At 27.2% G+C, this 26626-nt stretch overlaps 1 protein-coding gene across 3 annotated transcripts in view; it reads left to right on the top strand.

The window, feature by feature from the left end:
• LOC111675656 (polypyrimidine tract-binding protein 1) overlaps positions 1-26626 on the top strand; it is a 242772-nt gene that overhangs the window by 79262 nt on the left and 136884 nt on the right. For 2 of the 3 annotated variants that reach the window (XM_046948412.1, XM_046948409.1), the window contains exons 1-2: positions 19468-20659; positions 23908-24226. The exons of the other annotated variant lie outside the window; for it this stretch is intronic. The gene's annotated coding sequence lies outside the window, so the exon portion shown is untranslated. Of the gene's footprint in view, positions 1-19467; positions 20660-23907; positions 24227-26626 lie in introns of those variants that run through there. 3 annotated transcript variants of the gene reach the window in all.

Genomic DNA, 26626 nt, shown 5'->3' with positions numbered 1-26626 from the left:
TAGTGAGTTAGTAAGTTAGTAATTTTTTTTGACCTAGGACCTTTTATTTAGCCAGAAAATGGACTTTTATGTTTTGGTTCAAAAATTTAAATTTTTGTCCTACGGCCTTTAGTTTAGCCAGAAAATGGACTTTTGTATTTTGACTCAAAAAATTTAATTTTGGTAAGAAATAAAAGTGATCACAAATTTTTATGTTTTCACTCAAAAATTTGAATTTTAGTAGGAAATAAAAGTGTTCATAGATTTTAATGCTTTTTGTCCTAGGGCCTTTTGTTTAACAAGAAAATTGACTTTTATGTTTCCACTCAAAAATTTGAATTTTAGTAGGAAATAAAAGTGATAACAGATTTTAATCCTTTTTGTCTTACGGCCTTTAGTTTAGCCAGAAAATGGACTTTTATGTTTTGACTCAAATATTTGAATTTTGGTAGGAAATAAAAGTGATCACAGATTTTAATCATTTTTGCCCTAGGGCTTTTAGTTTAGCCAGAAAATGGACTTTTATGTTTTGACTCAAATATTTGAATTTTGGTAGGAAATAAAAGTGATCACAGATTTTTATGTTTTAACTAAAAATTTGAATTTTAGTAGGAAATAAAAGTGATCATAGATTTTAATGCTTTTTGTCCTAGGGCCTTTAGTTTAGCAAGAAAATGGACTTTTATGTTTTCAATCAAATATTTGAATTTTTGTCCTACGGCCTTTAGTTTAGCCAGAAAGTGGACTTTTATGTTTTCAATCAAATATTTGAATTTTTGTCCTACGGCCTTTAGTTTAGCCAGAAAATGGACTTTCATGTTTTGACTCAAAAATTTGAATTTTGGTAGGAAATAAAAGTGATCACAGATTTTAATCCTTTTTGTCCTACGGCCTTTAGTTTAGCCAGAAAATGGACTTTTATGTTTTCAATCAAAAAATTGAATTTTGGTATGAAATAAAAGTGATCACCGATTTTAATCCTTTTTGTCCTACGGCCTTCAGTTTAGCCAGAAATTGGACTTTTATGTTTTCAATCAAATATTTGGATTTTTGTCCTACGGCCTTTAGTTTTAAAAGTGTTCACCGATTTTAATACTTTTTGTCCTATGGCCTTTAGTTTAGCCAGAAAGTGGACTTTGATGTTTTGTGGGCTTTCATGTTTTGACTCAAAAATTTGAATTTTGGTAGGAAATGAAAGTGGTCACAGATTTTAATCCTTTTTGTCCTATGGCCTTTAGTTTAGCCAGAAAATGGACTTTTATGGTTTGACTCTAAATTTTGAATTTTGGTAGGAAATAAAAGTGATCACAGATTTTAATCCTTTTTGTCCTATGGCCTTTAGTTTAGCCAGAAAATGGACTTTTATGTTTTGACTCAAAAATTTGAATTTTAGTAGGAAATAAAAGTGATCACATATTTTAATCCTTTTTGTCCTACGGCCTTTAGTTTAGCCAGAAAATGGACTTTTATGTTTTCAATCAAATATTTGAATTTTTGTCCTACGGCCTTTAGTTTAGCCAGAAAATGGACTTTCATGTTTTGACTCAAAAAATTGAATTTTGGTATGAAATAAAAGTGATCACCGATTTTAATCCTTTTTGTCCTACGGCCTTTAGTTTAGCCAGAAAATGGACTTTTATGTCTTGACTCAAAAAATTGACTTTTGGTATGAAATAAAAGTGATCACCGATTTTAATCCTTTTTGTCCTACGGCCTTTAGTTTAGCCAGAAAATGGACTTTTATGTTTTCAATCAAATATTTGAATTTTTGTCCTACGGCCTTAGGTTAGCCAGAAAATGGACTTTTATGTTTTGACTTAAAAATTTGAATTTTGGTAGTAAATAAAAGTGATCACCGATTTTAATCCTTTTTGTCCTATGGCCTTTAGTTTAGCCAGAAAATGGAATTTATGTTTTGACTCAAAAATTTGAATTTTGGTATGAAATAAAAGTGATCACAGATTTTAATCCTTTTTGTCCTACGGCCTTTAGTTTAGCCAGAAAATGGACTTTCATGTTTTGACTCAAATATTTGAATTTTGGTAGGAAATAAAAGTGATCACAGATTTTCATCCTTTTTGTCCTACGGCCTTTAGTTTAGCCAGAAAATGGACTTTAAGTTTTGACTCAAAAATTTGAATTTTAGTAGGAAATAAAAGTGATCACAGATTTTAATCCTTTTTGTCCTACAGCCTTTAGTTTAGCTAGAAAATGGACTTTTATGTTTTCATTCAAAAATTTGAATTTTAGTAGGAAATAAAAGTGATCACAGATTTTCATCCTTTTTGCCCTAGGGCCTTTAGTATAGCCAGATAATGGACTTTTATGTTTTCTATCAAATATTTGAATTTTTGTCCTACGGCCTTTAGTTTAGCCAGAAAATGGACTTTTATGTTTTGACTCAAAAATTTGAATTTTGATAGAAAATAAAAGTGATCACCGATTTTAATCCTTTTTGCCCTATGGCCTTTAGTTTAGCCAGAAAATGGACTTTTATGTTTTAACTCGAAAATTTGAATTTTGGTAGGAAGTAAAAGTGATCACAGATTTTAATCCTTTTTGTCCTACGGTCTTTAGTTTAGCCAAAAAATGGACTTTTATGTTTTCTCTCAAAAAATTGAATTTTGGTATGAAATAAGTGTGATCACAGATTTTAATCCTTTTTGTCCTACGGTCTTTAGTTTAGCCAGAAAATGGATTTTTATGTTTTGACTCAAATATTTGAATTTTGGTAGGAAACAAAAGTGATCACAGATTTTAATCCTTTTTGTCCTACAGCCTATAGTTTAGCTAGAAAATGGACTTTTATGTTTTCATTCAAAAATTTGAATTTTGGTAGGAAGTAAAAGTGATTACAGATTTTAATCCTTTTTGTCCTAGGGCCTTTAGTTTAGCCAGAAAATGGACTTTCATGTTTTCACTCAAACATTTGAATTTTAAAGGTCCTAGGGCCTTTAGTTTAGCCAAAAAATGGTCTTTTATGTTTTCACTCAAATATTTGTTAGTAAGTTAGTAAGTTGGACTAGTAGATATTAAGAAAGTAAGTTTGTAATTGCGTAAGTCAGTAAGTTTGAAAGAAGAATATGTTGTGTACCCCTTTATCTCTGCCTTAGGTTGGAATCCATTTCCGAAACCTCAGGTGTACCGTACTAGTACACCTACCACTAACCTACCGAGTGTTGCACCATCAACAAGTTACTAAAACATTTTCTAACGACCCACTTAAAAGTACTTACTCAAGTAGTTCTTTGTAAGAAAGCGTGATAAGTTCTTGACACTAATGTTGACACCAAATATCTTTGTAATATTAGTTTTTCCTGGGCTATTATTTACTTCGTTCTAAAATCTTTTTAACGTCAAGGTGTAAGGGCAATTTAAGGTTGAAGTTCAATATTAAGAAAAAACTGATTTAAGGGTCAGCAATGCAATCTCAAAGAACATTCTACTTGGTACAACATTTTTCAAATATTTATTAAAAATATTTGTAACTAAAAAACTATTTCTTACGAATTTCAAAAAGGAGTAACCCCTAGTCCTTCCTACTTTAGAACACCTTTATTAACTAATTAAAATTCGTTAACAATTTTAATCCTTTACAAATAAATTCGTGGCAATTTATTTACTTTATCTAAAAAACGAAAAAAAAAACACAGTGTAACTTCTTAAGATGCATGTCGAATTCTTTGAGTATGAAAATATTTGTATTAAATAAATAATGAAAAAAATAACAGCAACAACCAGATTTTTCAATATAAATAATGCATTAAATCACCACTATTAATATGAGCGGATGGATGGATACCAGCAAAAAAACTTACTTACTAACGTGGCTGACTGCATTTATGTGTTAAGAATTAAACCGGCTTTTTTCATGATCAAAGAAATTGGATTTTGCCAAACAAGACGACGACTAAAGCAGCAGCAACACCGGCATTGAAAGGCAGCAAGCAGCCAAACAACACAACTAACTAACTACCAAGATAACTCCATACTAATGTGTATGGAATGAATGAGTATATTGACCCTAATAATTAAATAAGACGTTCTCTCTTGTCTGCCGGTTTCTTCTTGACTTTGTTGTTATTTTTTTAAATAAATATTTTAGTTTATTATTTATTTTCTTTTTTTTTGCGGTAGACTGGCTTACAGTTGTAATAATTGGCTGCAGTAAAAAAAAAAAAAAAAAAAACAAGTTAAAACAAATAAAAAGCTAACACATGCAAGAAATGTTACCAGCCTGACTTAAATCTCATATAAAAAGTTTGATGAGAAATTAAAGTAAAAGCCTGGCAGCCAGGAAGACAAAAAGAAAAAAAAAGCAAGTCAGCTCAAGACCCTGCACCATTAAAATGGAATTTATCAAAAAATTAAAAAAAAATATAACTCAGTAAGTTGAAATAATCATGGTCTGTATGACATAATTGTGAGAAACTTAAGAGAACTATGAAATTTAAACTAATAAATTTATAATTATTTAATAACATTTAGTTATAAAAGTTAAGGTCTTTTTCATAAACCTTTTATAGCCACAATTTCAAAATATTTAAAGTTTTAGGAGAAAAATCGACATGGCTTCTCGTTGGTTGCATTTACCATCAAAAAGAATTTTTCTTTAACAAAAAAATCAAAAAACGTAAACAACTTTAAAAACAACTTTTTTATAGCCACTCGTCTACATGATTATTTAAGTATCATGATCATGATGTGGCTGTGACCGTGCTGCTGTTGTTGGTCAGGGATACATACTTGCAGCAACTAAATGTTGCAGTGCATTGTAATTTTCTTCTTAAGTTGCAACGAAAAACAAGATTTATTTAGTAGTTGATGATGCTAGTTTTTTCTTTATTTTTTTAACATGCTAAAGAAGTTGGTTTTAAACCCAAAACGACAACGAAAAAAATGGCGTGCTGAATTCCAATGTTGAAAAAAAAACCACACAAAATTTGCAGACATTGTAAAAGGAAAAAAAACTCATAATAGAGAAAAACTAAAGAACAAGTTCAAGATTATCAAACATCAAATTGTCATTTATTTATTTATCACTTAAAATTCCAATAGAATTATTACTATTATTACGGCAAAGTTTTATTCCCAAGAAATATGGGAAATAAAGATGCATTTGAAGTGAAATATTTGTCATTAACGGATTTAGGTTGTACGATGTTGCATAACATTATTGCCAGAAAAGGTCTAAATAGTTTAAATTATAATATGTATCTGGTATTGTTACATTTTCTGATTTTTTATTTATGTTTTGGAATGCAGAAATATTTTGTTTTTATACCCAACACCAATTTAGTGGAGAGAGTATGTTAATTTTGTGCTGATGTTTTGTAACGCACAATAATATTGGTACTATACCCACCTTCAAGTATACCAATCGGCTTAGATTCTGAGTAGATTTATGTCCGTCCGTCATGTATACCTTGTAATCAGACTATATGTCGCAATTTTAAAGATGATCTTCTATGGTACCATAGACGAAGCCTATACAGTGGAGCATTGAAACACTCAAAAATGTCGATAAAAATAAATTCTCAAGAGTTCTGTTGCCAAAACAACCTTTAGTCCACTAAGTTTTTGTTAAAAAAAACGCATTCGAAATCAGTCATTAATAGAATCCTTCTAAGTAATGTAGCCGGTATATAATTGTCATTACCTTTTGTTTTAATTTATCTCCAATTAAGATTATTTTCATTTTACTAGAATTTAACTTAACATTGCTGTTAACCAAAAAGCTTTTTTCAAATCTTAACTGTTATACAAATTTCGAATACATTTTAAAATTTAACACAAAAAGCTTTATAAAACATTATATTTATTTTAAAAATTTCTTTCTTCAAAGCTTTTCGAACATTACAAAATATAACAAATACAAGAAAATTTCCCCTACAAATAAACACAAAATTTTCTCTTAGAATGTAAAATGTTGCTTTAAACAAAATCATTCAACAGATGCGAGTGGTATTAGCAGGATTATTTTTTTTAAGATTTTGAAGTAAATGAAGCAAAATGTTAATAATATCTTACATAGAATTTATTCTCGAACCAATATTAAAAAAAAAAATAATACGAATGCAATTCCATATTTTAAATTAGCTTTAGCACAAGAGTATTTTGTAGCTTCGGAATATGAATGGAATATTTTTTCGTAAATCCTTCAAGTTGATTCCTACAACTGTCAGTTGCTAAATGAAATAACATCCAATGAGATATTATAACTGCTTTCAGTTGTCTTAACAATGGATTTGACATTCCTATTAGGGGCTACATGGTACCAAATCATAGGATAATATATTAAAAACTGCTATTGTATTAAGATTTACATAAACCATTTGAGAATTATAATTATATTATTTTAGATAACATTTACAACCGTGTTCTTGGTAGAATCGCCTAATTCATAATGGTCTTGAAATCCTAACAGATATTTTATTTTTTGGTATTATCCATTTCTAAGCCACAAAACTTTTGACTTAATGGTAATATATCCTATCTTCTCTCTATCTCCCATTAAGCATATTTATCTTTCATAAAGCGATTTCATGAGCCATGGCAATGAAAATAAACATAAAAATAAAGTTATTTTTAGAATTATTTTCTTCTAATAAATAAATCCCAATCAAAATGCCAAACAATAAAGAACAACTTAAAAACGTAACACAATTATCATGCATTCTCGATACAAGGACAATGACAATTTGAATCCTGTTTAACTGTTGGTAAGGGAGGCAAACAAGAAGAATCAAATATGTATGTTTTTGTTGTGGTGCTGTATGCACTAACAAACGATTTAAGGTGCAAATTATTTAAGTCATTGAATTGTTGTTTATTAACGTTGGCGCTGATGATGACGATGATAATGATGATGTTGGTGTTAATGAAGTTACATTTTATAACTAGCAACTAGCTATAAAATACTTTTCATTTTTTTTTTTTTTTTGTATTGTGCAGTTCATGAAATATTTACTCATTGCTCTGGCAATAATCGTTAACAAAACGAGTTTTATTTGTAACCATTAGCAGGAGGAACAGCAGAAGGAATTGCCACCAAAAATAAAGAGGAGAACAAAAAAAAAACCAAAACACAACAATTCCAATGATATCAGTAGAATATGGAAAATGGCAAAGTCAGAGTTATTTAGTTGGCTATTAACTATTTAGTAGCCAGGCTCAAGGCGAGGAAAAGGGCTTAACAGAATTATTAGCTAAAGTAGTTGTAAAGGAATGTAAACATTTATTAAATCATCCCATTAAGTAATGCAGATTAAGTTTAATAGTCGTTATAATGTTAATTAAAAACCTCAATAGGTCACAGCTGTCTGTCATTCCGTATAAAAAATTTAACTTCGTTTCTGAATACCTCAGACAACTTTGGTAAATAAATTGTTTATCATTCTGTTTGACAGAATTTCTTTTTGAAATCAGAAAAATAGAAAATATGACGTGAAACGTGACCTTACATAAAACAATTCATTTAGAATTAAAATTTTGGTTTTGCAACAGCTGTTCATTGTTTATAAAATTTCATATAAAATTTTTACAACATGGGAAAATGTTTTCATGTCAAAAAATGTTGTGAACAAAAAAGTGAAATGCAAACACTTTTATTTACCGTGTTTTCTTTTTTTTATTTTACAAATTTTATAAAATTTTTATAAAAAAATATTGGAATCCTTTAACATTTCTGGTTTTTATAGTTGGTACTTATTTTCGATTAAAAAATAATTTTTTTTCTCGTTGCACAAAAATCACAACGATAATGAAATTTTATTTCAAAAATATGCAGTGAATGAATAAGGAATTGTACACGGTTGGCCAAAGGATAAGGTTGGCCATCATAATATCATTGTGGATAAAATAAATGAAGTGTATGAGCTTGAATGTTAAAATTAATGTATAGAATAGCAGCACCCCCTACTACAATGCTGCTATACACCTTCATTAACAATGTTTGAGGTTGTTGTTCAGTTGTTGGTAAGAACTTAACAATGGTATTCATTCAATTTGCAGCAAAAAAGGAAAAGCACAAATATTTTGTTATTATTGAAATATTTTACCTGATTACAGCATTGCTGTTCGCATTATTGTTTTTTTTTTTTTCTTGTACTTTTTCATATCCTTAACATTATTTGCCTACAATTGTTACATTTGCTTAAGTTATACAGGGTGGAAATTGCATTGTAATTCTTTTAAACCTTTATTGCCACTGTTTGTTGCAATGTTGCATTCCTTTACTTGTTATGCCACAATTTTTTTTACTTGCTTCTTATTTTATTTTCCATTTAATACTTTAGCTTTATTTTATGGCATTTGTTGCCTGCATTCCGAATGCTTTCGAAATGGGTTGCTGCTGTACATAAACGGCCGCTACGTGTACTCAATTACTTAAATGAAATAGTTTCTATTTTATATCATCTTCGTTCATTGCTACTTGTTCTATTTCTATGTAAGTTTTTGTATAAATATTCGTTGGCAGGAATTTAAAAAATGTTTGCTCTTTACTAAACTGGCTTTAGATGGATTTCTAACGTCTATTTATGTGGCTGGATTTATCTTATAATTTGTATTTAAGTTTTATGTATTTTCTGCTTTTTATATATTATATACGTTTGCAGTTGTTATATTGTATGCAACTTTTTTTTTGAATTCTCTGTTCAGTTAGTAAATTGAATGAAAATGATCTAAGAAGCTTTATTTATCATGATCAATGATTTTGGAGACCTTTTCTTTGTAACTTCTATTAAGAGCATTCTTATCGAGCATCTATCGAAAGTCAATTGCATTTGGTATTGGCGCTTTTGCACTATTTAAACAACACATATTTTTCGATGTACGTGCGACCAACCAGCTGATGTCAAACTTCTCATAAGTTCCTTCCGTAACAATAGATTTAAATTCAATCAACAGTTCATAATATTGTTCATGACGTTTAGGGAATCAAAATTTAAAAGAAATAAAAAAAAACTTCTCACTTATGTCGTTAAGGCGGTCGACTTCTTTTTGGACTATAAGATCCCCGAATATATTTTTTATGATATACATATATCCTACCTGCGTAACAAATGTTTCTGCCTCTAGAAGAATCCCTCGAATTATTGTATTCAGTTTGTAAGGAAGGTACCATGCCTTCTATTGCTAGTCCGCCCATTTTTCTTGTAAATATTCATGTTGATACTAAAGTAGTTTCGAAAAGATTTGAGTCCTAATTTAATAGTTTCTTATAAGGGAGGTGTTGTAGGTGTTGTAATTGTTGTAGTTACTGAGATATGCAACTTTTATTTCACATTTCGAATGTGGGCGTAGAACCTTGGTTCTTTTTCATTCCCTTAGGTGATTGCATTTCAAACAGTCAATATCGTTTAGCGTGCATAAAGCTTTTTAACCCCCATACTTATAAAAGTGACACATAATACTGGGTTTCTCTCTTTACAATCGATCTCACAATAAACTTTAATACTTTATTATATTAACACTGGGTTAAAAGCTTCCGTTAAGACTTTGTTTCAAACTTTAACTAATTTTTATATGACACGATTTCCTTAAGGAAGTTAATTTTATATTTCTAAAACGTTTTAAATGTTAATGTTTATTTTAAGCATTTCTAAATTGTTTATTGGGACATCATTTAGTTTATTTATTATAGTCGTAGTTAGTCGTATCAGTTGAAGAGCCTGTTGCTAAAACATTGAACATTTTTTGTTTTTGTATAAGTACGACTCTACAAGTATCTCTTTCTTTATGATTTTTTTTTTTTTTCTGGTATATGCCACCACAAAGTGGTCTTGAGGCATATTGTGTGGTTTTATAGAACGCTATAAAAAATATTTATGAAGGAGACAAAGATGCTGCTGCTGCTGTTGTTGCCTGAATGCCTCCTGTTAGTCTTACCAGCAATTATTTCTTATTAAAGAAGGTTGCTAAACTTGTTTTGTTGCTTGAATTTCAAGTTCGAGTCTTGGAATTTTTGTTGTTTATTGATGAACAACACAACAACAAGTTCGCGTTTTTAAATGTGTGGCAAATAAATACAAGGCAATCGATGTACATTTTAAATCATTTCTAGAACTCCTTGGCAAATACTCTGTATATGTAGTTGTTGTTTTTTTTCAAACAGCATTAAATTGTACCTAGAAGTATCCTTTTCAGTTGGATATTTAGGTTTGTTGCCAACATTTTTAAGCTAAAGATACTTTATTCCAAAAAAAGAAAAAAATAAAAATAAACTTCAGTAATTGTAAATGCTGCAAGTATAAGTCTAAGTGTATAATGTTGCTTGCTTCTTAGACGGGCTTGTTTTTAATGCCATGTTGCAGCACTTTGTTATTTCCACACTTTGCTCTTGTTGTTGTTGCTATTGTGGAGTTTAATAAACTTTCATGTCTGGCTAAACAAGTTCATGGTCAAGCCTAGGTAGCTATTCAATTTTGTTGTTGCAAACTGTCTTCTTCCATAACTTTACAGCGCTCTGGTTTTCTACTTCTAGGCTGCTTGCAACTAGAATTATCTGTGTGCTGTTGCATAGATAAAAGATGCGCTTTCGAGATTATAAATACAAAAGCAATGCATTTATAATATTTGCTGCATGCACTCACTCACTCGTACCTCATGCCGGTATTAAATCTCTAGACTTGTAGCACGCAAACATTTGCATTTTAAAATTTTTTTCTCGTTGTGTTGTCTTCCTTCATTCTTCAGTTTTTCTCAAAACATTTCTAATTCTCAGGAATGCTTTTCTGCCTTAAATTAAACTGCATGTTTTCTATACATATATATACTTTTTGTCGTTTTATTTTAGTAACATCTACTGATTTATCCATTAAGGTTATGCTTGGTTGCTGTTTAAAATGTTAAAATGTGGTAAAAAGCAAAAAAGAATGGTGTTGCATTTAAAAGTTGCTACTTTTAATTACACTTTTGGAGTCTAGGAAAGCAGGCAGCCAGTCACTCAGTCAGCCTGGCTAATGCATGTGTTTTAAGTGTTAATTCCAGTTAACAAATTCTATTATACATACATACATATGTGTAAGAATATGCTTTTTACTTACATATGTTCTAATACTTCTTTTCTCCTACTGCTAAGAATTGTTTGATGGCAAATTAACTTTTTATTTTAAATAACTTAATGTAATACAATTTTTTTCAGTCAATTTCTCTAGACATTCTATGGGTTTTATATGTTAGCTGCATTTTTAACATGTTGTAAGAATTTTTATTTATTTTTTGTTAAATAATTTGTAATTTTTTTTGGTTATATGTTTGATGGAAAATACTAAGGTATCGAGCACATGTTTTAATTTTTTTTACATTTTATGTAAATATACACATTTTGTGTAAAGTTAGACATTTTATTTCAAATTACACATTTAGTGTAAAGTAACACATTTTGTGTGAAATTACACATTTGGCCTAAGTAACAAGTATTTATGAAAAATACTTAGTTTGTGCAAAATATTTTGTATTATTATTAAATTTTGCATAAATTTTAAAATTTTGTGTTAATTTCAAAAATTTGTGTAAATTTTAAAATTTTGTTTAATTTCAGTAAATTTAAAAATTTTGTGTAAATTTTAATATTTTGTGTGAATTAAAAATAGTTTGTAAATTTTTAAATTTTGTATAAATTTTAAATTTTGTATAATTTGTAAAATTACAAATTTTGTGTGTAATTACAAAACTGATTCGTGTGAAATTAAACATTTTTATTGCATTTCACATTTTGGTAAACGTTTTTAAATTTTGAGTAAATTTTAAAGTTTTGTGTAAATTTTTTTTAATTTTGTGTTAAATTCAAAATTTAGTGTAAATTTGTTTAATCAAATTTTGAAAAATTTTGTGAAAATTTTGACTAAAATTACGCATTATGTTAAATTACACACGTCGTGTGAAATTATTAAAATTACTAAACCAGTTCGTGTGAATTTTGGGAAAATTTGTAAACTTTGTGTAAATTTTTTTTTAAATTTTGTTTAAATTTTTTTGGAAATTTTTAAATTTTTTGTAAATTTATAAATTTTGTGTCAATTTATAAATTTTGTGTAAATTTTTAAATTTTGTGTAAATTTTTAAATTTTGTGTAAATTTTTAAATTTTGTGTAAATTTTTAAATTTTGTATAAATTTTTAAATTTTGTGTGAATTTTTAAATTTTGTGTAATTTTTAAATTGTGTGTAAATTTTATAATTTTGTTTAAATTTTGTGTAAATTTTAGTGTAAAATTAAATTTTTTGTGTAAAATTTTTATAAACTCTTAAATTGTTGTCTAATAATAGATATTATTTGTCGAATTTAAAATTTTTATGTAAATTACACATTGTGAAATTAAAAAAGTCCATTTAAAGATACAATTAATGAAAGAAATGAAAAAGAACAACTTAATGCAACAGATAGACACCCAAAATAAAATACATTTTTTGAATTTCGTGCTGAATTTTATATATTTTTTAAATTTTCGTTTTTAAAAGATTTCTTTCTACTAGATATTTTCTATCTAACTATGTAATTCTTACGCTTACAATCCTGAAGCAGCGAAGCATTACCAATTTACTGGCTAAACCATCCGCAAAAAATAAACCTTGCAGTTTTAGCAGCAATAAGACAACATGCAACTAACCAACCAGCCAGTCAAACTTAAAGATGAAGAAAAGAAGTCTGTCCTTGCAGCTTTTTGATGGTAGTTCTTAGTTTCTTCGTTTGTCCGTCTGTGCGTCTGTTCATGAATTTCTTTCTCGCTTTTAAATGTGTGTGTTTAGAAGACAAACCACATTAAAAACGTTTTGTTGTTGCTTTATTTATCTAGATTTCCGTCTGTCCATTTTTTTTAATTTTTAATTTTATTACTGTTGAAAGTCTGTTGATTGTTGCATGCTACTTTGCAGTTTAGTTTATTGTTTTTTTTATTCCTGAATTTTTCTTTAAGCCACCAAAAAGTTGCTTTTACCTTGTAGCCAAATAGTTAAATTTTGGCATTATTTTTTTAAAAATTTTATTTTATATCCTTTTTTGTTTTGTTAAAAAAATGGAATGTGGTATATTGTCAGTGAACTACATGTTTCAATATCTCTTGCTAACAACCTAACCTTGGAACTTGTGCAATTGTAACCCGTTTAAAGTAGATGCAATTTTTTATGTTAATACTTTTTCTCATATAGCATCTAGACTTTTACTTAAAACATACGAACTTTTTCTTACAGTGTTCTTTTTACGTCTTCTTAATTTCTTGTCAAAATGTGTGGCTTTTTTGGGAACAACCAAATTATGCTGTTTTTTCTTTTAAGCTAATATCATCTCGTTTGCTTGATTAGAAACATTTAGACTTTGATAGCTATTTGGAAATTACAGCCTTTTTTGATTGTAATAGATTGCTGAGGAATTTAACTGTATTTCTAGATATTATTTTTAAATTAAGTTAACAGATGGCGCCGCAATATGTTACTAAAATTATAAGAATTGTATTTAAATAGATTATTTTAAATTACTTTGAAAAAGTTATAGTTATATAAATAACAAAATCGTAAAATTGTGCAAACTACTAATTGCACCAAAAGGGTTTCAATATCATTGCTCTCGATTACTACCTCTTTTTTTCGGACTCTGAAAGTTTCGAGAGAGGGTTGTTGTCGTAATTATAATTTCATAAATATTTCGTGTGACATTAGATATTTAAGCGACCTGTTAATTGATCGAATTTGAAACCTGATTTTCATGATCACATTATGGACACATTAAAAGAGGTATCGGCCGACAGAGCACCTTTGCGGATTGGATTTATTTATTTTATATCGTGCAAAAAGCATTTCTACTATTTGCACCAAAGAGCTCGCAACATAATCGCTCTCGATTACTATATCTTTTTTCACGGACTTTGAAAGCTTCGATAGAGGGCGATCCGTAAAGAGTAAGAATGAGCTCTCTCTTCCGGTGCTCGATTGGATTGGTTTGTTTTTATCCATGAGTAAACTTTTATACCCGCAAATACAACAACAATTACAAGAAAATTAAAGAAATAAGGGGCTTTTTGGTGATATTTTATGAAACTGTATAAAAAATATTCATATTTCGAATCTACATTTGTGTACACTCGGTTTTTTAATATATCTTATACTATGTATACACAGTTGTGAAATCTTACAACGTTGGCAGTAATATGTGCAGAAAATGTCTAATATCACTACCAACTTACAAATTTTGTTTTGCAATAATGTCAATAAATTAAGTTCAGACGATTGTTAGATATTTTTTGAATATTTTAGTGACAAAGTTGTAAGATCTGATAACCGTGAATCGCGGCATTTAGTTGCGAATTAAAAAACTGAAGAGAATAATGATATTTAAAATTTAGCTTAAATCGTAAAAGCTTTGAAAATTTATCATTTAAAGCTTTTCTGTAGAGCTTAAATATTTGATAAATAGTAAGTATTTCCATCAAAATCCCAATAGAATTAATAAAGAGCTATTTTTCGTTATCGAATTTCGTGTTTTGACATTAAACTTTATTATTATTATTATTATTAAAAAATCAAGAAAACTATTTTTTCGGTAAATTGTTCAAAACATTTTTATACATCCAATTCGTCTTCTTCCTCTGAAATGCTAACAAATCTTTTAGTTTATGTTTTCTTTTGATTATTTTTTTATAATTCTGCATTGTATTTTTTGTGAATTTATTGGTCTTGGACTTGCACTTGAAACTAGTATTGCCAAACTGTATGTGGCAAGAAGCAAACAATTCAGCCACCAACCAACAAAACTAGTTATTTAAACCAACTTACACACATTCATACTACAGCCAGCCGACTAACTAACATAAATACTTGTATTTTATATGTATGTTTATATATATATTTTGCATTATGGCTAACAAAAACTTGTTGCAATAAAAATTTAACACAGACAATCTCTAAACAGCACACAAATGCAGACATACTTTAAGATACCAACATGCAACTAAAGAAAATCTTTAGTTTTTTTTTATATTTTTATGCTCTTAGTAATTCCATCAACTATAGACTAGAAACATTCTTCATTCGTTGTGGTAAAGAAGTCTGACTTGACTGACTGACTCAATGGCTGTTTGGTTGCTTGCCTGCATTTGCTGTAACTGCATTGAGAAAAGTACATACAACATGCAACATATAAAATGTCTTGGCTGGTTAGTTGTTTGTTTGTTTGGTTGAGTGTGGCAACAACAGCCAGCAGCAGCGTGCAGTAGAATTGAGCAACAACTATAAACTGCTTTTAAATGATTTGCAATGAATTTGTATGTTGTTGGTATTTTTGTTTGGTGCTGTACTTTTTGTTGCTGCTGCTCACGATGCCTTTTTACTTCATGGTCCCCTCTGCCTCTTTGCTGTTCTTGTCATCATTTATTTTACCAACCATAAACCATTTATTATAAACTATTTCTTCTTCTTCCATCTCTTTGTACTTGTTGCCCATTTTGTGCATTATATTCTTGTTGTTGCTGTATTTAATTTATTTTTCTTTTTGTGTAAAATAATTTTCTGCAGTTGTTTCTTGTTATTTTGTGGTAATGAATTTCAATTTTTTGGTTTGTTAAAAGGAATTTTATTGCTTCTCTAATAAAGCTTTTTAAGTCAATTATCTTAGGAATTGTTTAATTTTTTTCTATTTATTTTTTATTTTTTTTATAACAACCTACTAAATCTTTCTTTTCTTTAAATTTCTTTGCAGGTAAGAGATTTATGCATTTTTTTGCAAGAATTGCTGTGAATGTTGTTGAAGCTGTTTTCTTTTGCACGTTGCAAAAGATAATAATGGCAATTAAAATTAAAAAATTAAATTGTAAGTAGTAGTTAAAAATGTGTTTAAATTTTATTTAATTTGATTTTGGGGAAGTAATTTAATTAAAATTGAAATGAAGATTATAAATCATAATTAATCAAACTTGACAGAACAGGGCAACAACAAAAACAATAAACACATTACATATAGCACCTCGATTTTATAATTTGATGAAATATGATAATTTTTCAGTTCTAGTTCAGTTCTAGTTCATTTCTAGTTCAGTTCTAGTTCAGTTCTAGTTCAGTACTAGTTCAGTTCTAGTTCAGTTCTAGTTCAGTTCTAATTCAGTTCTAGTTCAGTTCTAGTTCAGTTCTAGTTCAGTTCTAGTTCAGTTCTAGTTCAGTTCTAGTTCAGTTCTAGTTCAGTTCTAGTTCAGTTCTAGTTCAGTTCTAGTTCATTTCTAGTTCAGTTCTAGTTCAGTTTTAGTTCAAGTAAATTTCTATTTCGGTTCTAGTTCAATTCAATTCTTAGTTAAAACTATTTAATTATAACAGCTTCAATATCAGACGATTATTTTAAAATTAAAGCTTTTAAAATAACATTTAATTCCAAGTACATGTTATATATTAAAAAGTATCATAAAAGCTTTTACGTTGACTTCTGACATTAAAGAGAATTTGGTAATTCTTAGGTATAACAATTACGCTAAAACCCTTCTCCATTCGAAATTAAAATAGAAATTTCAAATTAATATATAGCACAACATCCACAAATTATCAAATAAACTCCCCCTTTTTATATAAGACTTGCGCTTTATTATAAATTCGGAAAAACACGAAGTCCGATGCAGTAATAGTCACATGTGACACGAAAATACACTGTGGGGTGGATTTTGTATTTGCAAATACAAAAGTGAAAATAAGAGCAAAAGCAATGAAACTAAAAAGCGCAACAACTTGTGTACCTAATTTACCTGTACATTCCGAATTGAGTTCGGCGTCAACGTCGTTGAATGACGTCGTCATTATCAAGAGTCGTTTTTTTTTTATAAAAACCACCCCCGCTCATAGTCGATAAGTGCTTGTGTGTGAGTTAAATATTTTACTCTCTGCCTGCGTTAGTGTGTGTAAATAATCAAAGTAAAAAAACAACAACTCGAACTCAAAGCAGGTGTAATAGTTATTGTTGTTTTTATTTTTTTTTGCTTTATTTTGTACTATAGATTTTGTTTTTGTTATTTCACAGTTTTTTCTTTGTTTTTCTTTCTTTTTTATTTTGCTCGTTGGGAATTTCCCAAAATATTGTTATCACATTCTTACAGGATATTTCTATCCTTGTTACTTATCAACAAAGAGTTCTTCCACTTGCAAAATGTATGTTACTGTTGTATGAGGTTGTGTGTGAGTTACAGTTGGTGCGAGTGCAAAAAGTAGAAAAAACAACAATAGATTTTTTGCCGTGTATTGAGAAGGAAGAAGAAAAAAAAAATAACTGAAACATATGAGAAAATAACGGTAAAAAAGTGATGTTATAAGGGAGAAGTAAATTCATTGTTTGTTGTGTTATTTGTATGAGTGTGTTTGTAGGTGAGTTGTTGTTTATGGGGGGATGTGGTTGTTGTTGGGTAGATGGGGTAGAAATTGAGCGTAATATAATGAATTTGGGGAGAGCATAGGGTGCTAGGTTAAAATAAACATTTACACCAAGGTGTAATTTATATACATGTGTGTTTTAGTTGCTGTCGTTGTTGATTCATGATGATGACGACGATGATGATTTGAAATGGGTCAAAAGGTATTGGACTATTTTTTGCTTACTTTCTATGACTGTATATTAGTAAGCGAATGTGTGTTTTGTACATTTACTAAAGCTAGCCGAAGGGGATGATGGTTCAAGTATTTTTATGCCAAACTGAGTGTTTGAGTAATTTGTATTGGATAGAGGGCGGTGGGGTTTCTTTTTCTACCTACATATAGAGAACAGTATTATGCGTTTTTATTTGTATTTATTGATGGTTTGATTTACTTGTTAGATATGGTAAATGCAGCAAAGTCAGTTACTGTTGGTAATTTTTAATGCTGTTTTTTTCTTATAAGTAGCATTTCATTTAGTTATAGTACCTATAAGTTTTGATCTATTATATTTTAATCTAAAATCTTATTTTTAATATGGGTTAATTTTGAGAGGTTATTGGGGGTTAAAGATTTGTTTTTATTTCAAAACCAGGTGTTATGTGTTATAAATGTCTTGCTTATTTAAGGGGTGATTGATTAGTTTTTGTGTCCTGTTCTTATTTTTACAATATTCGGTATTTCATTACAGAGGGTGTTAGCTAAATATTTGATAATTGTAGTTATCTTGTATTTATATAATCACAGTTGCTGTTATCGTAATTGAATTTCTGAAATGATTTAGGTTAAGTGGTATAATTTATAATGCTTTTGGTGTGGTTTATAATTATTCTCTTCAATGGATTTGGATCTAAAATATATTTTGCACCATATGCTTAATTTTAAACAGAATGTATAATTTTACACACAATGTCAGAATTTAAAGTGCATGTATTTACAATTTATTATGAAGTGTTACAAAAAACTGCAAAATTTAAAATTTTACAAAATATTAAAATAATTTGTCAAAGTTTAAATGTATGTAATTTTACACAAAATTTGTAATCACAGCGAAGTGATTACTGATTACTTCCACCTTTCCATACATTTAATGGTAAAATTTCGTAAGATACCTATTTAAAGATTTGTGTAATTCCAAAACTTGGACAAGTGTTATAAGCATCATGACACTTAGTATTTGATCTCTTTCGCTCTCTCTCTTCTCTTGTGTTATTGAGATGATTTTCTTTCTATTGTCCAAAACCAACAACCTGTATGAATTCTTACCAAAATTGTTAACAAAAACTCTTTTTTTTAAGAGAGTTATATTTATCCTTTAAGTTATCGTGCTCTCTTTATCTCTCTATTTCTATTACTTTCTAATTAGAGTGGAATTTGTGTATGGAACACAAAACTGTTATACAAGGAGAATGTACTTGATATATAATGATTGTTTGTATATTTCTTACCCTTATTTGTTGTAAAATAAAATGTGGTCAAAATCCATTTTATTGAAATGTTTGTGTGTGTTTTAGAGTGAGTGTGTGCAAGCACGACATCAACAGGCAAAAAGCAACCTGCTGCTTTTTGTTTTTATTATTTTTCCTGTTTGTGTGTGATTTTTTTTATTCGTTTTGATACGATGTACTCAAGCGAGGAGTAAAAGAAAAACCGAAATACACGACGACAGAGAAAGACGACGACATAGTCGGTGGTGATGATGATGAAGGAAACGAAAGACAATTCAACGAAATTCAACAGTTCTTCTTTTTTTTGGTCGGTTGTGAGTGGCAAATAATAATCATTATGTGGATGATAATGATGAAGGTGGGTTTGACGTTGTCGTCGTGCTCTGCCCACGTTAACGTATTTGTATTTCTTTCACAGATTTTCAGCTTGTTTCGTTTTTAAGTAAATTGAGTGAGTCGTCGGCATCATTCGGTCGTATGTTTATAAAATGTTTTTGTAAGGTTGTTTTGTGTTATATTTTCTCTGTTTTTGTTTTATGTTTTTTTGTTCGTGTACTGTTATTGTTGTTGTTGTTTTCCTTTTTCTCTGCTTGTGTATGTGTGCGCTATTGGTCTGAAACTCCGAATAAAATTGTAGGTATATTACCTTAGTATGCCAAACGTTCTTACTTCAGTCTTCGTACAGTCTTTGCTTTAACCCGTTCCAAATTCTGTCCGCCGTTTGCTCTATATTATACAACAACAAAAATAATAATCAAATATAACAAAAAATAACAACACAGTTAAATTTTTTATAAAAATCCAAATAACAACAACTAACTACTCTTTTTTTAAACAAAAATACAACAACAATAATATAAAAATCTCAAAAAATTTGTTTTTTTCCAAACGAGAATTGTTGATTTTACAACAACTGAAAGAATCTCTCTTTTTCACTACAAACATCATTATTAAGCAACAGCAACAATTATCATTAATATCATTCACATAATCATCATCACAATTTACTACCACTGCTAACACTCTCTAACACAACTTTGTACCACGAGTTGTAAGTAAAAGAAGCAAGCAGCAGCAGAGCAACATTAAGCAGAGGAAGCAGCAGTAGCAGCATATTTTAGCTCTTGTGTATTTTTTGCGCGTGTTTTGTATGTTCATTTCATTCGGTAGTTGTGCCTGTGTTTCTGTTTCCCTGCAACTTTACTCTACTCTACAACACTCTCTACTAACTGCTCGGTGAATTTTCAAAAAAAAAAAGCAACAGCAACAACAACTCAAACAGTACCACCATCGTTTTTCAATAACGTTGAAAAATCAAAGTTGAGCTTAGAGGTTCAATTCGTAAACGTCAGTAATACCAGCAACATCGTTCTTAAACGTTGTACCTTGTACGTTCTTCATCCATACACACGTTCGTTTATGGTTTAAACGCTTTTAACGCAATAGTTAACGTTGGTCTCTCACGCAATAACAACCATCATTCTCTACGTTTTATTAAAAATATAATAATACAATTTTTAACAAAAAATCTTAAAATCTTTTAAAAAAATAATCAAATAAATCGGAAAAAATAAAATAATAACAAGTTTTAACAAAAAAGTTTTAAGGAATTATCAAAAAATAAAATTTCATTTTAAAATAATGAAATTTTTTTAAAAAATTATAAAAATAATTCTTGAAAAGTAAAAAACGCGGTTTATAAATTTCCTAACTTTAAACTTTTAAAGCCGAACTTCTTCATTTAGTGCTAAATTAAAACAGTGTCTAAAAGTAATATCTTTGAAAATAATAAACAAATAAACTCAATCTACAAGTTTTCTATATTTCCAAGCAAAAATTTTGTAAAAAAACCTCGTGAGTTTCTCTATCTTTAAACTTTTTTAAACAATTATAATATTTCATTTATTTCTTTCATTATTTTTGGTAAAACCAAAAGAAAAAACTTTTTTTCTTCTTTTTTTTTCTTATGGTAACTTGTTTATATTTGTTTTTGTTGTTTGTTATACCTAATAATAATTATAGACCTGCTATAATTATTACTAAAATTCCTAAAAGATTTCAAGATATACCCTATCTACTTTTTTGTATTTCTTTTGCTAAAACATCTTTAACATAATGAAGAATGAGTAGCTGCAAAAAAAAAAAAGATATGTATATAAAAACACAGCTTAAGCTGGAGTTTTTTCATTCTTAAAAATACATATTTTTTTTCGAATATAAAAGCCATTTAACAAAAAAACGTGCGATTTCAAACTACACCCAGATACACATACAACTCAGCTACTCACTCGAACACACAGAAGAGAACTTGAAAAAAGCAAAAGTTCGTTGATACCTTTACACCATTTCCAAAAAGAAAAGCTTTAATTGAACCCAAAATTGTTGGGTTTTGTATTAAGAAATTTCAAATTTAATGCGTTAAATGAAAAGGAAATTATAATAACTTTCATTAAAAATTGGCTTTCAATTAGATTATATAAAAATTCTTAAGAAAAAGTATGAACTTAAAACTAGTTTTGTTAGATTAGTGAAACTTGTTATCAATCTTACAAAGACTCGATTAAAATTTTTAATTACAAATTTGTGTAAAATATCATTTAAGTTCTAATAAATTCTATAAAAATTTAATTTTAGTAAAATGGTTCTTTGTGTTTTTTTAAATCTAATTAATCCATTTTAAAACCACATTAATAAACTTTTAAATTTGTGCCGTTATTTGAAAATTGTAAACTACATAAATAAATTTTTAAATTTGTGTCATTATTTTAAAGTTGAAAATTTTAAACTTCTAAAAATTTAAATTATATACAAATTATAAAATTTACTAAAAAAATCTATTTCAATTAAGTTTTTGTCGAAATATTTTATTTTAACGAAATATTTAAATTTTACTTTAAATCTATTAATTTTCAAAATAATAGAAAAATCAAATTTTTAAAAGTTCGTCATTAAAAGCTTACAACTAATTCTAAATAATTTTCTTTATATTTCTTAAAAAAGACAACTTAAACTGTCGATTTTTATAACATTTTTCAAAAATTTTCAAGTTATACTGTCGATTATTATAACATTTTTCAAATCTTTTCTTAAATTTTTTTATATTAAATCAAAAGGTGTCCAATTAGACGTATTGATTAAAAACTTGGATGTTATTAAAATTTCATGGTAAAAAATATTTTCTAAAATTAAAAATTTTCTCAATATGAAAATGTAGATTTTTTCATAAATTTTTCTTAAAGTATAAAAATATCCAGCTTTTTTTTAAATAAATTCATTGGAAAGTAATACACATTCGCCTTTTTATTGTGTCAACAAATTGAAAACATTTTAAAAACTTTGAGCTGTCTTTTTTTGTAATCGAACGAAACAAGAAATTTTGTTGTGGTTAAAAATTTTTGTAGAGACAACTATTTTAACTAAATTAAGTGCTATAGAAAGAAACGTATTCTTAATTAGGTTCTTAAATTTTCGCATATTTATTGATATGAATATGTTTTAGTTGTGTCAACTAATTTAAAATATTTAAATATTATCTTTTTAGTTAAAATGTATTTTTTTTTTAATTGAAACACTCATGTTTTATATAATTAGTTGTTGTTTGTTACACATTTCAATAGAGACAACTATTTTCGCATAATATTGATATGAGCAAGTTTTTGTGGTGTCAACTAATTAAACACATTTCAAAAATTACCTTTTTAGTTAAATAATCAATTATTTTAACATTGTTTATAGCAAACAAAAATCTGGTGAAAATAATGGTTTATAGAAAAAATTTTTATTAGAGTATTAAAAAAAAAAAATAAAATAACATTTTTATTAAGATCGCTAATGAGATCATTTAAAAATTAAATAAATTTTGATTTAGTTTATACTTTGATTTAATTTACACTTTCACAAAATTAAATAAATTCTGATTTAGTTTATACTTTCTTAATTTTTCTCTACGGGAAACTGTGTTAACTTCAAGCCGAGTTTAGAGTCTTTTTCTTTCCTCTCTACACAAACAATCTCTACAATTTAGCACCAAAGAAAATAAGAAAAAAAACAGTCATTGAAGAAAAAAAATGCCAAAGAACCGGCAAAATATAAATTCCATAAATATAAAACACAAAAAATAACACTTAAGACCTCAACCTCAGAATAAAACACGTTTATACTTAATATTGTTAACGAAATTGGTAACAAAAGCAATACAACAATAAATCCCAAGCAAAAGAGAATTAGAAAACAAACAACAGCAACAATATTGAAATAAGTAAAAAGAGCGAAGCTACACAAGTTGGCAACCTTTTTTAAAAGCAATTTTAAGAAATACAAAAACAAAAAACACTTAAAAGACTTTGCTGAATTACTTTTTTATCTTTTCTTCCATACTAAAAAAAACCGAAAAAACACACATTCTTATAAGCCTAAAACAACCTAAGAAATACAAAAATAAACCAACCACAAAGGAAAAAGGCCAAGAATTGAACAAAAAAAGCAAGAAAACCTCATTATTAACAACATAATAATGATGATGTTTATTATATTACCTTAATGGTTAAAAACACAACTTATAGACCAGAAAGAGAGATACTTAAGAAATAGAAATATATTAATTCGTACCTAAAATTACTTGAAGTAGGCCTAAATGTTTAAAAACCAAACTGTATAGTGGTAACACAAGACTTTTTTTCTGCTCTTCTCTTTTTCTAATACATATTTCCAAAAAATATATTTTCTTTTTAAAGCTTCTTTCCTCTTATATTCTGTCTGCTTAACTAACTCAAACTGTTAAAAAAAGAATAAAAAAAATTTTAACAAAAAATATATATTTTTTATAACTAAAATGTGTGTAGTGTTTAAGTGTTTTTTGGAAATAAATTATAAAAGTGTGTAACAATAATAACAACAACAACCAGAAAAACACTGAAAATAAAAGTAATTCCTCAAAATCATTAAAACCAAGACCAATAACCAGCTAACACGTATAAAATATTAACCAAACAGAAGAAAGAAAAAAAGTTTTAAAATATTGAAAGAAATAAATTTTTGTAAAATCTTTAAATTAAAAAAAAAAAAATAATTAAATTTTATATATATTTTTTCTTTAATTCTAGTGTTTGTTTCTAAACATCTTACTAACAAACTTTAACTACAAAAAAAAAAAACTTAATCAAAATATCTCAATCAAAATAGTGTTAAACAAAATAAACGTATTAAAAAAACCCCTGTGCAATATTTAAAAAAATCAAAATATTTTTCTAAAAAAATATTTATATAAAAGTGCAAAATTTGTTTAGCAACAAGTTATTCGATTAAACCAAACATTGAGCGCCAAATCTGCAAAAGAAAAGTTTGAAAAATCATCAAATTTTAAATAATAAAACTCTCATTTTACATACTTTTCATCACAAAACTATTTGACTACACTAATTGGTAATGTTTATACAAGTTTTCTTTTCTTATTAATAATTTATTTAAAACTATTTTTTTTTATTTTTAAGTTTTAATTAAATGTTTTTCTTATTTTTCTTACTTATTTTAACATTATTTTAGAAATAAATTATTTTGTTAAAAACCAGCCTTTCAGTAATGTTTTGAATTAATATATATTTTTTTTGAAAATGTCTCAATATCAATTCAGATTTAAAATAATACTTATTTTCTTATTAATAGTACAAGTTCTTTTATAATTAGCTATATCAAACTATTTAAATTAGTTACTACCATCAACTCATAAGATGCACAACAAATTTAAAAATATTTTTTTTTCAAGAACTTTTATTCATAAAAATTAGTTTATCATTTTTATTAAATTAGTTTTTTAATGCTAACTAATCTGCTGTTAGCTAAACGAATTACAATTTTTTTTATCATTACAACTAACTTTTTGTTTATTTTGAAAAAGATTTATTGTTAAAACAAATAAATTTTGTTTAAATAAACACTTTGATTTGCTATTGATCAAATTTAAGTTAAATTTTTTAAAAAATAAGCAATTTATCTTAGTTTTAAAAAAATATTTTCTTAAATCTATTATAAATTTGTCGCCTTAACATAAAATAAGTTACAGCAACCAATTATACAAATTGATAACTAATATAATTGCTAATTTTCCTTGCAATCAGTTAGTCATTGAAATTATTAGACACAACAAATACTTTTTTACTAATTCAACTTGGCAACTTAATTAAATAGTTGTTGTAAAAAAATCTTTGTCTGAACAATAAAATATTTGCTGCCTATTTCATTGTAATTTTAATATGAAATTTGATAATTTAAAATCTCTTTGATTTGCCATTGACCTGATTTAATTTAAATTTCTAAAAAATATATACATTCTATAAATAATATTTGTATTTGATCTTTATTAATATTTATGGAATTTTGCTGTAACAAATATGTTCTTTTGGTAGAATTTATGTAAAATTTATTTTTCAATAGTGTTTAAAATCTTTTGTCGCTTAATTTATTCCTAATACTTATGTGTTTATGAACACGGATTTTAATTCAATTCAATTTGAAAACAATAAGGGTTAAAATAAAGTTACAACAAATTTTTTTTCTTAAAAAAATATATTTTTTAAACAATAATCTTTATAAAAATTTATAATCAGATTTTTCAAAGATTTTCTTGTATTCATAAAATAATTTATTAAAAACAAAAGTTCCTTACAATTAGTCTTATTTCTGTTAAAATCATTTTAATCTTGAAGGTTTAAAAGTTTAGTTGTGTCAAATAAATAATTGCACTTAAAAATATCTTTTTTAATGATATTTTAAGTCAAGCTAATATATAGCATTGAATCAACTAATTTAAAATTCAATTTAAAAGTTTTAGTTGTGCTTACACAAATTTAATGGAGACAACTAAGATTTAAAAATAGTTTCTTGCAAAAGTAATTGCAGCAATTTTAATTCGATTCTCTTCAAATGCATTAAATGTTTTTTTTAATAAGTAAGAAAGAGATTTATTGTATCAATCAATTGTAGCCGAATTGTTTAAAAAATATATTTAGTTGTACTTGCAGTTTTGTGTATTGAGTCAACTAAAATGTTTATAGATATTAAAGAAGACAATTTTTTAGAGAAAATTTGTCAGAATTTCTAAAGGTTTCCGTAAACTAATTTCTTATTACAAAGATTAGTTTGTCAGATTAAATTAATTTTAAAATAAGTAGGAATGGTCCTTCGCATCCAGAGCTGGTTATTGTTTCTTTTAATTATTTATAATTTATTTTAAAAAATTTTGCGTTAAAAGCATTTTGTTACATTTTTAAACATTTTTTTTTGTTTTTATCTAAAAACGTTTTTATGAAAATTTCTATTTATATAAAAAGTAAGTGACAAAAATTTTAAATTAATCTGGTTTTTCCATCAAGTATTTAATGAAAAAAATTTCAGGCAAATTATTTCTTCAAAACTAAAGCTTATATTTTAGTGCCTAGAAAATATTTTTTGACTTGCGATGAGTATATTATACTCTTTTTATAGTTCAATTAAATGCATTCTATGATCCTTAAAACATGTTTGTTTTACTGGAAAATAATATTTGTTTCTTAAAGATTAACAAAAATTGTATTTCATAGTGACTCAAGTTTGTACGTTTAATGTAAAGTTTTTAGGATCCGAAGATAAATACGTAATGATCATGAATATGAAGCACTTTTTTGTCACTTACTGGTTCATTAAACTAAAACTGTATTTAATTTATTATTTTTACTAAGTAATAACAAATTTATACTAACTCTTTTTTTCCATCATTGAATAATAGTAATAAAACAAACAGCTACTAAGAATAAACAACTGTACAATATACATGTGGTATCCTTTCTA

This window comes from Lucilia cuprina, chromosome 4 (genome assembly GCF_022045245.1).
Source record: "Lucilia cuprina isolate Lc7/37 chromosome 4, ASM2204524v1, whole genome shotgun sequence".
Taxonomy (NCBI): domain Eukaryota; kingdom Metazoa; phylum Arthropoda; class Insecta; order Diptera; family Calliphoridae; genus Lucilia; species Lucilia cuprina.
Note: the sequence above shows the minus strand (reverse complement) of the source record. Positions and strands in the feature narration are given on the sequence as shown.